General features: G+C 39.0%; 1 long non-coding RNA gene and 1 pseudogene across 2 annotated transcripts; both read left to right on the top strand.

Moving 5' to 3' along the window:
• Window positions 1-9,969: 9,969 nt before the first annotated feature.
• LOC109164502 lies at window positions 9,970-11,440 on the top strand. 2 transcript variants are annotated; one of them, XR_002051417.1, is made up of 4 exons: window positions 9,970-10,018; window positions 10,289-10,336; window positions 10,423-10,641; window positions 11,360-11,440. It is a non-coding gene; the product is annotated as an uncharacterized LOC109164502 (long non-coding RNA). The 2 variants fall into 2 exon arrangements; XR_002051416.1 differs by lacking the exon at window positions 11,360-11,440 and having other exon boundaries at window positions 10,423-10,871.
• Window positions 11,441-14,590: 3,150 nt separating this feature from the next.
• On the top strand, window positions 14,591-15,099 carry LOC109164497 (annotated as a pseudogene).
• Window positions 15,100-15,790: the final 691 nt, after the last annotated feature.

Here is a 15,790-nt window from a genome sequence, read left to right on the forward strand (position 1 = left end):
ATAACTATAGGTGCAACTACTTATAACTATATGTGCACCTACTTTCACCTATAAGTGCATGTAATTTTGTCTTGTTAACATTCATTGATCTGAGTTCAGTGGGTAGTAATACTCCTGAAAACCACTTGCAAACATTCATACACCTAGATGCAACTACTTATACCTATGTGTGCAACTACTTAGAACTATAAGTGCAACTAAGTATTGATGCTCAGTGTAAATTTTTACTTGCACCTATAATACATTTTACATGCACTTGTAATACATTTTACTTGCACTTCGATGTTCAATTACTTAAGAAAATTCCACCGCATTTTTTTAAAAAATCAGTGTTTCTCATCCATTAGATCTGGACACGTGGACGAACAGAATCCCTTCCTATTTCGCGCCTGGGCGAGCCGTTCGCACCCGAGTGCAACTCTATATATATATATATATATATATATATATATATATATATATATATATATATATATATATATATATATATATATATATATATATATATATATATATATATATATATATATATATATATATATATATATATATATATATATATAGGGATGCACTCAGGTGCAAATAAGTGCCCAGGAAGGAATATGTGAACGAATCAGCGCGCGACACATGTCCAGATCTAATAGCTTAAAAAAAATGCGGTGGCATTTTCGTAAATAATTGAACATCGAAGTGCAAGTAAAATCACTTACAAGTGCACCTACTTTCACCTATAAGTGCATGTAATTTTGTCTTGTTAGCATTCACTTCCCGCAAACATTCATGCACTTGGGTGTGCTTATAACTATAGGTGCAACTATTTATAAGTATAGGTGCAACTACTTATAACTATAGGTTCACCTACTTTCACCTATAAGTGCATGTAATTTTGCCTTATTAACATTCATTGATCTGAGTTCAGCGGGTAGTAATACCCCTGAAAACCACCCGCAAACATTCATGCACCTAGGTGCAACTACTTATAACTATGTGTGCAACTACTTAGAACTATAGGTGCAACTACTATAGGTGCACTTAGTATTGATACTCAGTGTAAATTTTTACTTGCACCAATAATACATTTTACATGCACTTGTAATATATTTTACTTGCACTTCGATGTTCAATTATTTACGAAAATGTTACCGCGCTTTTTAAAAAAAATCAGTGTTTCTCATCCATTAGATCTGGACACGTGGACAGACAGAATCCATTCCCATTTCGTTCCTGGGCGAAGCATTCGCACCTGAGTGCGATTCTATATATATATATATATATATATATATATATATATATATATATAATATATATATATATATATATTATTTAGATTTTTAATTTTAAGTCAATGAAAGAGCAAATTTCACTTTTAGTCGCCACATTTAGTCATATTATTTTAATTTTGTTATATTACATCCCGGATTTTGATCAAGTCTCACTTTTAGTCCTCGACTATTATGACGACATTGTTACATTTAGTCCTAGTCTTTTAATTTTTTCATATTACATCTATGACTTTGAGCAACTTCCACTTTTAGTCCACGACTATTGTGGCATTGTCACATCTAGTCCTACTCATTAATTTTTCCATATTACATCCATGACTGACAATCAAATGAATGCCATGGATGTAATATGGAAAAACAAAAACACGGTTGGAAATCAACTGATTTCCGGAAATAGCCTTAATTAGTTCGAAAAAATTTGTTCCGATCACTTTTACGACCAATTTGGGTGTCTGAAAAACCCACTTCGCTATTTTCTAACCACTTTGGTGGTCGGAAAACATGACATAGTCAATAAAAAAATTCATTTAACTACAAAGAGGAACCCCTCTGTAGTGAAATGAAATATATATATATATATATATATATATATATATATATATATATATATATATATATATATATATATTTATTTATTTATTTATTTATTTATTTATTTATTTATTTATATTGTTGCAAGTTGGTAATATATTTGCTGAAAAACATATACACATTTCATATGGTTGAAGATAATTCATTCATGAATATATATTTGAAAATTTAAGACAAGTCAATCTGAAATTCTAAAATTTAACTTCGATTCAATCTCCAAACTATTGTCTGCATACTGCCACCAACATTGGACCACAGGAGGAAGTGATGTGCAGTCTATATCTGAGCTCCTTTCTAGCCTACATGTATTAGCCAAAATGCCTAATCAATTACAAGTCTATGACTATTGCGGGTAAGGAGATGTGTCAAAACCAGGACTATGTGGTCTAATGGTACCCCGGGTTGGATTTTCATTTGAAAGGTTGTGAATTCGAGCCTCAGTAGAGACGTTATTGGCTCTTTGTGTTTCAGTAGGTTGATAAAGTATACGAACAGATACTACAATTCTTTGTGTTTTAGTAGGTTGAGAAAGTATACGAACAGATACTACAATGTAATAGAGCTATTTTACACCAAGATCTAAAGGTATCCACTTCGATTAAATTATATATATTTTTGTATTTGTTATAGTTTTTATTGTTTATGTTTAAGACTATTATTCTGAATATTAAATTATTGTATACACTTTGATTCCATTGAACAACTTATTATTGTATTTTATATTGGAGATATACAAATTGTGAATCTATAAAAAAAAAATAAAAAGAAAGAAAGAAAAATTTAAAAATACATTAAAATTTGATTTGGTGTACGTAGTTGATAGAATTGGTGTAATGTAGTGTATCTATTAAATTGATTAATGCTGAAGTATATTATATTATTTGTTGATAGTTTATTGGTAGTTTTATAAAATAAATTTAAAAGCAGGACAATATGCGTTTGTCCTATTAAGGAACAAACGCAGATTGTATTATTTTTATTTCAAAAATGTCTCTATGCATAACTTTAGACACGTATAGGGTTTATTTTCTATTAAAAAATACAATACGCGTCTAAAGTTCTTAAACTTAGGACGCGTATAATAGTTTTGCGCGTCCAAAGTTACCTTGGACGCGTATAGTACGTACAATCAGCGTATCCCACATAGGCGTCCAAGCAACTTTGGACGCGTATGAACCTTAACTTTAGATTAGACACGAATGACTATTTTTGTACTAGTGACATATGGTGAAGTTCCTACCTTCCCACCATGATGATATGATGAGATGAGTATGGAAAGTATGATGACCCCTCCACTACTATTATTTATACGTATTTACCTTATCTTTCTCTTTGAGGGTATTCATGTTAATGATATTCATGGCTAGAGTTGACTCACTTGACTTTCTCGTTATTGCCGTATTGACATAGTACATGATCTCCATTTTTGTGATTGATGTGATGTTATACCATTTTGATATGATCTAATTATTCGCATGATTACTTGTAACCTTGCCTATATATCTTTGATCTTTTAAGTTAAGCATGCTTCTTAGATTGTTATGCGTGTTATGTATGTATACTTTTGTACGAATTACTTGGTGCTTGACTTGTGTATTACACGTGCATGTGAGTCTATTGTTCGTAGTTAGGCATTATTGCTATATATGTATACTTATATACTTGTGAGTTACTTATCTCGTATCTATGATCTTAATTGGCTAACGTGTTAAGTGTGAAATAATCTATTTTCCAAACCTATATCTATATAGTGTACTTTACAGGATACAGTGGTTTATACTTAGCATTCGTCTAACGGGTTGCTTTTGTATACTTTTTACTTAACCTCTTTCAAGTTTGACCAGTGATTGCTGAGCGCGTTAGATAGTGCTAGTTATTATAGAGTTGATGCTAGTTCCTAGCTGTTAGTCAAACCTCTTAGACTTATCTGATGTTAGACTTTGAGTAGTTTAGTTTACCATTATTATGTTTTGTAGTGCGTTTGACACTTAGGCCTGAGTGCCTTAAGTTATATTTTGAGCTTAGACTTTGAATTGATTTGGTTTAGTGGGCCCTTATGAATGAATGTTGATGTGGAATATTAGTTCCTTTCCCGTGTAGTTACTCTGTGGAAGGTGACTACGGAGTAGGATCCCTTTTTGGTTTTATGATTCGGGTAATTAGTATATTACCCCGGCCTTTCCTTATTCCGTATTTCTATCTCTTAAACTATGGTTATTACTAGGCTCAAGTGTGTGAAAATTGGGGGTGTTACAGTTTCGCAATTTCTTCTTTCTCGTCGGTTGTTGGTGTTGGAGATTACATTCAAGATGGTGGTTTAAAGTGTGTAGAAGGAAGACACTCTTGTCCCACATTGGAAGGATAAGGGACTAATTCCCACCTTTTTAATACCAAGCCATTTGGATAGCTTAAACTATTGTAGAGAGAGAAGGAAAGGGAACCCCACACGCGTGCGCTGCCGCCGCCCGCTCGGGCTCGGTTTGCAAGCGCGTCGCGGTGGGGTGGGGTCAGCGTTTTACTCGTGCTTTATTTTAATTTCGAGTTTTTTCCCTTTTAGAGGTAGATTTCATGTAGAAATCTACCATCCACACATTAAGTTGTGGTGGAACAAGTCTTCCTATTCTTGTGGGCATTTTCACCACAATTCTCCCTAAAATTGTGGAGCATGAATGGCTGAGAGGGGAGGGGCGGGTATTTTCAATACTATAAATACCCTGCTTCTCCTCAGTTCTATTCACTCATCAAATTCTCTTCTTCTCTTCTGCAATCCTGAGCTTCGGTGTTAACTGGTCGAAAGCAACCGGTAAGACTACAACCGTCTCCGGGAAATTTTTGCTTTTAAGGTAGTGTCTTGCACACGTCACCGATCCCTTCAGGATTCATCCATTCTCAGCCTATAAAAAACAGTAGCCCCAGGTCTACGACATATTCTATCCGAATTTTTCCCCAACAGTTAAAAGCAAAAATATTCTTTATTTTTTATTTCGGATATGATGTCGAGCTTCGTACCTAAGCCTGCATCTGACCTTGCCAAGCTTCAACCTCTTGACGGCTTAAACTATCGTTGTTGGGTAGTCAAGATGCTCATACACATCGAATCTGCTGAACTGGAATACGTTCTCACGTGTGTTCCTGAACCTGCTCAAGCGAAAGCTGCTGACTCCACTAATCCTCAAACAGAGGACGGCTCCACTTCAACCCCTGCGTCTGTAACACCTGAACCTGTCACAACTGACAAGTCTCAAGACATCCGGGCTAAGTTCGAGCGGGACAACAAAACGGTTCGCGGTCTTCTGCTGCATCACATGTCTGACAACCTGTTAGACATCTATGCTAAATACAAATCTGCAAAGGAGATCTGGGACATGCTCAAAAGGAAGTATGGCGCTGATGATGCTGGTCGGAGGAAGTACACGGTTGGGAGGTGGCTCAACTATCGTATGGTGGATACGAAACCAGTGATCGAGCAAGTGCACGAATATGAGAATCTGGTGTCCGACCTTGAAGCTGAACTCATTCCGGTAAGTGAAGTGCTACAAACCTATGCCTTACTTGAGAAGTTGCCACAATCCTGGGGAGAGTTTCAAAACAAAGTAAAACATGAGTCCAAGGATTACTCCTGGGAAGAGATGGGCAATCACATCAACATAGAAGACGCCTATCGACAAAGGTCTGTTTCTAATTCTGGTACGTTAAAAGCTAACATGGTTGAATCCAGTGATGTTAAAGGTGATAGGTCCAGAACTGGGAGTGGTGGACAAAATAAAGGCTGGAAAAGAGGAGTCAAAGCCAACAATAACAACAAGTTCAAAAACAACCAGAAGAAAGGGAAAGGAGGACCTTGTTACGTCTGTGGGAAGAACGGTCATCGCGCGGCGCAATGCTATCGCCGATGGGGCGCAAACGACCAAAAGAATGTCCAACAAGAGAACAAGCATCAAGCAAACTTGGTGGAAGAGACTGAAGTCATTGCAGCGATTGTGATGCGGGAAGCAAATGTGGTGACTGGCACGGAAGAATGGATCATAGACACTGGAGCAACTCGGCACTTCTGTGCGAGTAGGATCATGTTCAAGGAGTTTCGTGCCTTCACTCAAGGACAAGGAGATCAAGTCTATATGGGAAACGATAGTACTGCTGAGGTAAGAGGAGTAGGAACAGTAGAGATAAAACTCAATTCCACAAAGTATCTGTTTCTGTCTAATGTGTTGTATGTCCCCACTATGCGGAGGAACTTGGTCTCAGGGCCCTTGTTGGTTAGGGCCGGGATCAAACTTTTGTTTGAATCCGAGAGGATGATCATGACCCGTAGAGGGGAGTACCTAGGGAAGGCTTATTTACGTGGGGGGCTGTTTGTTTTGCCCCTCATTGCATTCACTTCTGCAAACTTTGAAACATTCATGAATAATCTTGCCACACGTAATGGCGGTTCTGCGTATATTGCTGTTTCTTTTGATGTATGGCATGCTAGATTAGGACACGTTGGTCTCAAATGCATGAGTAGATTCAAAACCATGAATATGCTCTCAAACGTGCAAGATGATTCGCTTTCTCAATGTGAAGTATGTGCTGAAGCTAAACTAGCTAGAAAACCTTTCATTACTGCAAAGCATCATACAACTTGTGCTCTAGAGTTAATACACTCAGACATAGCTGATTTTAAAAATACTGAGACAAAAGGAGGAAAGCGATATTATATATCCTTTATAGATGATTTCACTCAGTTTTCAAAGATATATCTGCTTAGAACTAAAGATGAGGCAGAACAAAAATTTGTAAGCTTTAAAACTGAAGTAGAAAATCAGCTAGAGAAAAAGATAAAAAGACTTAGGTCTGACAGAGGTGGAGAGTATGAGTCTACCTCCCTCAAAACCTTTTGTGAAAAACATGGAATCATTCATGAGGTGACAGCACCCTATACACCACAACAAAATGGTGTGGCTGAAAGGAAAAATAGAACCCTAAAGGAAATGATAAATGCTTTTCTAATAAGCGCAGGCGCTTCTAACTCTTTGTGGGGGGAAGCTGCATTAACAGCTAACCACGTCCTCAACAGGATACCTCACAAAGGTTATGAAAAAACTTCATATGAGCTATAGAAAGGTTACGCACCCAATCTAAAATACTTCAAAGTGTGGGGGTGCCTGGCCAAGGTAGGTCTTCCTTACTTCAAGAAACCTAATCTTGGCCCTAAAACCTCATATGCAATATTTGTGGGGTATGCAGAAAATAGCGCTGCATATAGATTTATGTACCTAGACGGCCACTCTATGTGCGAGGCACGAGAGGCCGAGTTCTTCGAACACATATTCCCACTAAAACGTGGATCAAATACTTATGAAAAAATCTCGTCCTCACTACCTTCAACTTCTGAAACAGAACTTGAGTCAGAAGAACCTAGAAGGAGTAAGAGAAAAAGGACCGAGACAAGTTTTGGGCCTGATTTCATTACGGTATTTCTGAAGTAAATGACATTAATGAAATTTCTGATCAGTTTGTGTGTTAGTTAATTCTAGAGGAGGAACCAAAATCCTTTGAGGCAGCTATGCACTCAGTCGATGCGGTCTTCTGGAAAGAAGCAATACAAAGTGAGCTAGATTCAATCAAATCTAATCACACTTGGGAGGTTGTAGACCTACCGAAGGGAGCCAAACCTATTGGTTGTAAGTGGATCTTCAAAAGGAAGATGAGACCCGACGGGTCGATTGAAAGGTACAAAGCAAGACTTGTGGCTAAGGGATATAAACAGAAGTTTGGTGAAGACTACTTCTGCACCTATTCTCCTGTAACGAAAATAGCCACAATACGCATATTGTTTGCTCTAGCGTCCTCTCACAAGTGGCTGGTCCATCAAATGGATGTAAAAACAGCTTTCCTAAATGGAGACCTGGAAGAAGAAATTTACATGTCTCAACCTCCTGGATGCGCCAACCCCGGGTAAGAAGGGAAGGTATGTAGACTAGTAAAATCCCTATATGGGTTAAAGCAAGCTCCCAAACAGTGGTACGAGAAGTTCCACAAAACACTGTTAGATCTGGGATACACGGTAAACCGATCAGATGCTTGTTTGTACTCAAAAGAGATTGAGTCTAGCATTGTCTTGATTTGCATTTATGTAGATGATATGCTAATCTTTAGCTCGAATATAAATGCAATAAAAGAGACAAAGAGGTCTCTGTGTGACAAGTTTGATATGAAAGATATGGGCGAAGCTGATGTGATACTTGGAGTGAAAGTCATCAAAGAGAAAGATGGCTACAAGTTATCACAGGGTCACTACACAGAGAAACTGCTAAAGAAGTTTAACAGTTTTGAAGTGAACCCTGCTCAAACTCCATATGACCCAAGTGCAAAACTCTCGAAGAACACAGAGGCAAGTGTGTCTCAAGAGGAATATGCGAAAATAATTGGGAGTCTGATGTTCTTAATGAACTATACCAGACCTGATATTGCACTTGCGGTAAATCGACTAAGTCGATACACTCATAATCCCAGCGATACCCATTGGAATGCACTAAAGAGGGTGTTACGCTATCTAAAGGGAACGATGAACTGGGGATTGCACTTTTCTGGCTTCCCAGCGTCCCTAGAGGGGTATTGCGATGCGAATTGGGTGAATGATAGTGATGAGGTGAGCTCCACCAGCGGGTATGTTTTTACCATGGGAGGAGCAGCAGTATCGTGGAAGTCCACGAAACAGGCATGCATAGCCAGATCAACGATGGAAGCTGAATTTATAGCTCTTGATCTAGCAGGGCAAGAGGCTGAGTGGCTTAGAAACCTACTAGCAGACGTGCCTTTGTGGGGGTCTTCTACGTCGTCAGTGCCCATACATTGTGACTCATAAGCTGCGATATGCGTAGCCAAAAATAGTGCCTATAATGGTAAGAGGAGACACATAAGAGTCAGACATGAGTCTGTGAGACAACTAATTCTAAGTGGCGTACTTTCACTAGAATATGTGAAATCCGAAAAGAACATTGCAGATCCTCTCACGAAGGGGCTAAACAAAAGAGCCATCCTCAAAACATCGAGGGAGATGGGCTTAATAGCGATACAGTGAGCAAACATCGAGGTTATATAAACCTGGAAGCTAAACACACCTATTCAGAGATAGGTCTCAGGTCAAAGAGTTGACATTACGAGAAAGACCAAGTTATATATTCTTACAGGGTGATTGCTGGTGTGTGAACTGAGTTCAAAACTAACTCTTCTTTCGATAGTTCAAGATCTAATTCACTATCAAAGGAGAAATTTACTCAAGTCACTACGTGTCAGTTCAAGGTACAACCACTGACATTAAGATCAGCACTCATGCCAGAAATTCTGTCTTCTTCTTGCCACCTTGAATGTGTGGGGGATTGTTGGAGATTACATTCAAGATGGTGGTTTAAAGTGTGTAGAAGGAAGACACTCTTGTCCCACATTGGAAGGATAAGGGACTAATTCCCACCTTTTTAATACCAACCCATTTGGAAGGCTTAAACTATTGTAGAGAGAGAAGGAAAGGGAACCCCACACGCGCGCGCCGCCGCCGCCCGGCTCGGCTCGCGCGTCGTGGTCGAGTTTTTCCCTTTGAGAGGTAGATTTCATGTAGAAATCTACCATCCACACATTAAGTTGTGGTGGAACAAGTCTTCCTATTCTTGTGGGCATTTTCACCACAATTCTCCCTAAAATCGTGGAGGGCATTTTCACTACAATTCTCCCTAAAATCGTGGAGCATGAATGGCTGAGAGGGGAGGGGCGGGTATTTTCAATACTATAAATACCCTGCTTCTCCTCAGTAATATTCACTCATCAAATTCTCTTCTTCTCTTCTGCAATCCTGAGCTTCGGTGTTAACTGGTCGAAAGCAACCGGTAAGACTACAACCGTCTCCGGGAAATTTTTGCTTTTAAAGTAGTGTCTTGCACACGTCACCGATCCCTTCAGGATTCATCCATTCTCAGCCTATAAAAAACAGTAGCCCCAGGTCTACGACATATTCTATCCGAATTTTTCCCCAACAGTTGGTTCTCCTTCGCATAGTAGCAAAGGTCGCCGGTTCTCCTTCGTACACCAAGTACACCTCCGCCGATGGCTGCGAAGAATGATGCCAGAGGCTTGCCAGAAGATTTCCACCGCTGCTGTCATCCAGATCTGTAAGCTAACATTTTCAGATCTATAATCTACAAAATATTTCATTTCCCCCATTTTTCGTCATCATGCGCCATTTATATCTGTAAGCAAAAGAGTAATGGTCAAATATTGATGTTCAATATGGTGGCATTCTATTTAGGGACTAGAATGTGGAGAAGGGGAGCTAACCTAGAGGGTAACACAGCAAAGTGTTTTACTTCCCTTTGAACTTTTTACCATTTTACTCACTATTATGAAACTTCTTTTGCTTTTTCATAAATATTTTGAAACAGGTTCGCATTTGCTTACAACTTTTGATAAAAAGGATCTCTGCTCAGAAGGTCTTTCTTCAAATTTACTTTGTAAATTATATGTGGGGATGTCACTTCTTTGCTCTTCACTTAATTTCTTAGGTATGTTTTTGCAGGAAAAGAATACCAACACTTGAATAAAGAAAAATGACCTTGAGCATTTTTAGTGACATTGCAAAGCAATGCAGAGATCATGGTTTAAAGCACTGTGGCAAGTATTCCATTCCTGTTCTAACTTCTAAGCTTGCAAGGACACAAGCAGCAGTTGCCATTCAATTCGTTTCTCCTTCTCCGATTCACACAGCAGCGGTAGTTGTTCGTTTCTCCTTCATTAGGTAATTTTCCAGCTTTATGCATTGTTTAATTTATGTTTATACATAATATGTCCTTGACATAATTGTGTATTATTGTATTACAATAACTTTTTTCATTGACAATTTCACGGGATTTGAAATCACTTACCTGTTGGAGGCAATTTTCTTTGTTACTTGTTTTGATTCCTACAGTCACTTCCTTTCTAAAGCATTTTACTCTGCAGTGCCAACATTTGTAAAACTTGATAAGTTCCTACAGTCCCCATTGATGATAATACTACTTATTTTAGTATTAATTTGACTGTATCAATAAATTTTTAATGTGATTTTCGAGTAGTTTAATACAGAAACAGGAATTATCTTCATGACCAATTTGCAGTGTTGGTATGTATCTTGTCATATTATATTCCTTTTTTTTTATTGCCTTTGAATTGTTCTATACAAGTGACCTATTTGCAGTGTTTTTATGTATCTTATTGTGTTCTGACGGCTAATTATGATGGAGTGTTAAATGTTTGCATTCATGTTTTTAGTTAATTTTAATAATGTGTTGATACTTGTATTTGTTTTATTTATTCATTTATTTAGTAGTTTTGATAGTTAGTATATTGATAGAGTTTGGTGTATGTAGTGTGCAATTGATTGTGGTAAAGTGTTGAATTGATAGAATTGAAATATTGATATCGTGGTAAAGGGGTGAAAATATTTGTTAACCCTCTTCACAACTTTGATTATGAAGCTAAAAGGAGCAGATCAGAAGGGGAAATCAAAATATTCCCAGTGGAGGAACTATGATGATATAAATGAATACTTTTTTATGTGAAGTACGAAGAGGAGAGAGAGAGAAAGTGAACTTGTTTTATTCAATGTGTCAACAGAAGCCAGGAGAAAGCATTTGTACAAAAGGAATTGGAGGTAAAAGGCGGTTACAACTAATCTATAATGAAAATTACTATTCAACCCTTTTATTCTTCTCCAACACCCCCTCCCCCCGGTAAGGTGGCGCATGCAGGTTCTGGATGCCCAGCTTAGACACAAAAGTTCTGAACATTGTGATGGGTAAAGGTTTAGTAAAACCATCTGCTATTTGATTTGTTGATGATACTGACAGTAGCTTAATTAAGCCTTGGGAGACCTTTTCTCGAACGAGGTGGCAGTCTATCTCGATGTGCTTCGTTCTCTCGTGAAACCCTTTATTTTCGGCCATAGCTACAACAGATTTATTATCACAGAATACCACTGCCGCATAGAGGTCTGCATGCCTGCAAGTAAAAACATTAACCATTGTACCTCACAAATAGAAGAAGCGAGAGCTCGGTACTCTGCTTCAGATGAGGATCTTGATACCGTTGCTTGTTTCTTTGATTTCCAAGAAACGAGCGAAGAACCAAGGAAAACACAAAATCCAGTTATGGACCTTCTCGTTTCTACACACGCAGCCCAATCGGAGTCTGAAAAAACATTAAGCTGTAAGGCATTGTCCTTGGGATTGAACATACCTTGACCTGGTGTCCCCTTTATATACCGAAGTACTCTGTGAGCTGCACTTAGGTGCTTGTCAGTGGGAGTGTCAATGAATTGACTCAACTGTTGCACATCGTAAGATATGTCCGGTCTCGTGGCCGTGAGATATAAGAGACGTCCAACGAGTCTTCTATAGCCATTGACATCATTGAGTGGTTCACCATCCGTGTGGTTGAGATGATAACCAGGAACCATTGGAGTACTTACAGGTTTTGATTCAAGGAAACCTGCTTCTGCTAGGATGTCTAGAGAGTATTTCCTTTGATAGAGATTCAAGCCTTCATCATCTAATCTCGCTTCAATCCCTAGGAAATACCCTAACTTCGCCAAATCTTTAATCTTGAAAGCATTATCAAGCACTATTTTGAGATCACTGATTAGGTTCAAATCAGGACTAGTGACCAATATGTCATCTACATACACGAGAACTGCTATGAAGGTGCCATCTTGTCCTCTAGTAAACAATGACGGATCAGCCTTGGACTGAGTTAACCCCATACTGGACAGAGCAATGCTTAATTTTGCATTCCACTGGCGGCTAGCTTGTTTAAGACCATAGAGAGATCAGAGCAGTTAACACACTTCGTTTGGCTTCTCAGGTTGAAAACCGGGCGGTATGATCATATAAACTTCTTCAGTCAAATCATCATGTAAGAATGCGTTATTTATGTCCATTTGATGAATATACCAAGCCTTCGAAGCTACAATTGCTAGGAAGGTCCGAATGGTTGTGATTCTAGCAACCGGTCAGAATGTCTCAATATAATCAACCCCTAGTTGTTGTGTGTACCCTTTTGCCACAAGACGTGCCTTGTATCTTTCAACTGAACCATCAGCCTTTAACTTCACCTTATAGACCCATTTGCAGCCTATGGGTGTTTTCCCTGCAGTAAGAGTGGTTAACTCCCATGTTTTATTATCCTGCAGTGCTTGGATCTCTGTCTTCATATCTTCCCTCCAATGTTGATCTTTAATGGCTTGGTTGTAGGACTTTGGTTCATTAGCAGAAGTCACAGCCATAGAAAAACATTTGTGTGATGGTTCAAGTGCATCAAAAGTTATGACCTTAGAAAGAGAATGTGGAGATGGACCTTTACTGATCACAGCTTCACAGAGATAGTCTTAAGTCTGTTTGGAAACTGCCTTTGTCTACTCGATCTTCTTGGTTGAACCTCATCATCATTGATTGTCTCATGTGAGGTGTGATCACACTGATGTATTGCATGCATGCTCTCATTATTAGTTCTGGACATACCATCAGAATTGGAATGCTGTGATAAGATCCCTTGGTCTACCACCCCTTGCTCGACTTCATTAGCTGTATTAGAACTGGACTGCTGTAAACCTTACAAAACATATTGCACCTAAGTCGTTCTACACATGAACTCCAGAAGAGTGGTAAAATTCATGTTGAGAAAGTTCGTTCTAGTGAATAATCTTGCAGATATGTTCACTAAGTCTCTGCCTACATCCACTTTTGAGTAATATGTTTATAAAATTGGGATGCGTAGGCTTTGAAGATTGTTATCTTCAGGGGGAGCGACAATCCCTAACTGTGCTAGAATGGACAATCTAGAGGACTTTTGAAATCCTGAAGATTATGCTATGCAAGCATATGGTTGTACTCTTTTTCCCTTACCTATGTTTTTCCCCACATGGTTTTCTTAGGCTAAGATTTTTAATGAGGCAACCGATGTTGGTGCACTTGAGTGGATAGTCCTGAAGACCCTTGAAATCTTGAAGATTATGCCCAGAAGGCTTATGGTTGTACTCTTTTCCTTGACTAAGTTTTTTCCCACTGGGTTTTCTTAGGCTAAGGTTTTTAATGAGGCAACCAGTGCAACACATGGATCAACATACTTCGTGTACTCTTTTCCTCGTCTAGGTTTTTCCCACTAGGTTTTTCTAGCGAGGTTTTTAACGAGGCATGAGTATAGTTATTTAATGGCCAAGGGGGAGTGTTATAAATATTTTATTATTATGGCCATTAAACTTTTGACCTTTTGTTAGCGTTTACTTATTTCATTACTTATGTTAAAGGATGTGAAAGGTTGTAATCATCCCTATAAATTGAGGGTGATGGCTTAATGAAAAGATGGTCTCATGTGATTGTGTTCTATACATTGTGTTCTTCCTCTCCCTTTTACTTATCTATTCTATATACTCATATACATACAATCTCCAAGCATTACCGTGCAAACATCACGCGAGAACTAACGAGTTGATAGGTCGAATTACAACAATATGGAGTTAATTCCAGCAATAGTCCTCTGACTATTGTGATTTTCCAAATTTGGTCCTCGTCTTTTAATCTAGACAAAATAAACCCTTGACTATCAAAAGTGTTCCACCATTAGTCCTTCCGTTAACTAAAAGTTATATAGACGTTAAGTTAAGGGGTAAAAGGGTCTTTTCCTAGTTATCTTCTTCAATTCTCCAGTGAAGCTCTCTCTGCTCTCTCTTCCTGATTCAATCTATGTTCGGAGCATCCCGAGAGAGCTCAAGCTATCAACCATGCTGGTCTATCAGGATTTACTAACTGGTGATGAGCTTCTCTCTAACTCATTTTTCTACAAAGAAATTGAGAACGGGGTTCTGTGGGAAGTTGAGGGAGAGTCGGTGTTCCAGGGAGCAGTTAAAGTAGATATTAGGGCAAACCCATCTGCAGAAGGTGCTGATGAGGATGAGGGAGTTGATGACCAAACTGTTAAGGTGGTCGACATTGTTGACACTTCCAGACTCCAAGAGTAACCTGCCTTTGATAAGAAGCAATTTGTAGCATACATTAAGAAATACATCAAGTAAGAAGCAATTTGTAGCATGCAATTTGTAGCAATTTTTTGTGGGGGATAGCATGGCTGACAATAGCACTCTTGTGTTTGCTTACTACAAGGTGGTTCCACAGACCCAACATTCTTGTACTTTGCCCATGGTCTCAAGGAAGTTAAGTGCTAAATGGCGGTGACCGGTGCAAGCAGCTCTTCACTGGCGACAGCGTGGAGTAGTGGCGAGCTTCCTTCTCCGACGTAGCAGTTTTTTCGGCAGCAAGAAGGCGTCCTCCAATCCGACGTGAGTAGATCAGCGTAGCAGCTTGGTTCTCCTCGGCAGTTTCGGCCTCCAATGAGCTCCGGCAACCTTCTGTTGTAGCAGATCTATTTAGCGGCAAGAAGTAGCAGCGGGAGATCTAGCGAAGTTGATGATGATGCTTTCCGGCAGCGTGGCGGCTACAATGGATCCAGCGAAGGTAGCTTCATGCTCTGGTTCCCTCTTAACGTTGCAGCAGTGGTTGGCAATGACGCTAACTAATAGTGGCGGCGGCTAGATCTCCCCAGCGAGTTGCTCTCTCACTGAGCTTCCGGTGACCCCTGTTTTTTCTCGACGAACAGGGCAGGAGGCAACGACGGACTCCTCTCAACATGCTTTCCGGCGGCGCGGTGGCTACAATTGACACAGCAACCACCGTTTCTTCTCGGCGTTTGGACCTTTCCGGTAGTGAAGTAGTAGGAAGTATACACTAACGCCTAATTACGGTTGTATAATTTGCTTAAAGACATAGCTAATGAAATGACCATTTTATCCTCTACACTAACGCCTAATTAATTGAAAGTTAACGGAAGGACTAATGTTAGAACAAATCTGAAAGTCA

This window comes from Ipomoea nil, unplaced genomic scaffold (assembly GCF_001879475.1).
Source record: "Ipomoea nil cultivar Tokyo-kokei standard unplaced genomic scaffold, Asagao_1.1 scaffold3065, whole genome shotgun sequence".
Lineage (NCBI taxonomy): Eukaryota > Viridiplantae > Streptophyta > Magnoliopsida > Solanales > Convolvulaceae > Ipomoea > Ipomoea nil.